The following is a 1,383-nucleotide window of genomic DNA, read 5'->3' as shown; positions in this document are numbered from 1 at the left end:
CTTTGCTTTTTGGCTCAGCTCTCACATCACCACAACAGACCAGAGCAGCGCCCACTTCACAGCAGACGCCGCACCAATCCGCCTATCGATCTCCCGCTCCATCTTCCCCTCATTCGTGAACAAGACCCCAAGATACTTAATCTCCTACACTAGGGTAGTGCATCCTCCCCAACCCGGAGAAGGCCCTCTACCCTTTTCTGGCTCCAGTTCTAGTTAATAGTATATTCATAATTAGCTGGTAAAATATCACAACACATATCAGAACGTTTATTTAAAAACTCCATAAAAAACAATGGCAAATATATTTTCACATAATGGCACTGAAGTGATGGATAAAGAAATACAGAGGAAACACCAATGGCAGATATGTTTAAAATGTAATTTAAAAAATTGCTTCAAAGACAGTAAAAAACAAATGCATATAAAATTGTCTGCTAGTTCTATATAACACGTTCAAAGATCTCTTTACTTTTGAAGTTTGTTCTCTGCTTAATCTTGGCTTTACTAGGCCTTATTTGCACTACTAGTTCTAGACAATGTGAAAAATTCACTTCACTTAAGATTAAATACATATCAATGTACAGGGTTTTTTGTACATTATATAGGCATTGGTAGCAGTAGTAAAAAAAAAATCATCACTAAGAATCTTTTTCTGTGTTGGAACTACAGTAATGCAGTTTGCCTTGCAGAAAGAAGTTCCCGGGTTCCACTCCTGGCATTAGGTCTTTCTGCATGTGGGAGACAGTCATATCTCACTGTTGTCATATATGGGAGAGATGATTCCCAAAAAGTCTGGGAAATACTCCCTAAAAAGACAAAACACAAGTCTTTATTCCAATTGTTTTTAACAAAGTCAGCATTAAATGTATAAAGTATTTATTCTTAATTATAACTTAAAGATGACGGTTTCAGGTAAAACATACAGTATGCCATTTTAACACCATCAATGTTTAACTGTTTTTTTTTTTTTTTTTTTTTAATGGCGTCTGGTCAGTTTCCTCATTGATGTGGTTCATTTGTATAGATGTGAGCTTAGTGATAATTTTACTAGGACGTGGACCAGAACAATTGTACCTAGATCTCCTGATCTAAATTAGACACAACTACCTGGTGTACCCTGCAAACAACTTCCTAAATATGTGTTGCAATGTTAGAAATGTGAAGTGAAACTTAAGAAGCAATAGACTTCAGAATTGCTCAGGTAGACGACGTCCACAACTAGTGTTGCACCGATACCGATACCAGTATCGGACGGGGCCCCGATACTGCCCTAAAATGGTGGTATCGGTATCGGTGCAACACTAGTTGTGGACGTCGTCTACCTGAGCAATTCTGAAGTCTATTGCTTCTTAAGTTTCACTTCACATTTCTAATATTGCAACA

The sequence above is a fragment of the Cyprinodon variegatus genome, unplaced genomic scaffold (assembly GCF_000732505.1).
Source record: "Cyprinodon variegatus isolate N-32 unplaced genomic scaffold, C_variegatus-1.0 Scaffold1939, whole genome shotgun sequence".
NCBI classification, from domain to species: domain Eukaryota; kingdom Metazoa; phylum Chordata; class Actinopteri; order Cyprinodontiformes; family Cyprinodontidae; genus Cyprinodon; species Cyprinodon variegatus.
This window is presented reverse-complemented; position numbering follows the sequence as displayed.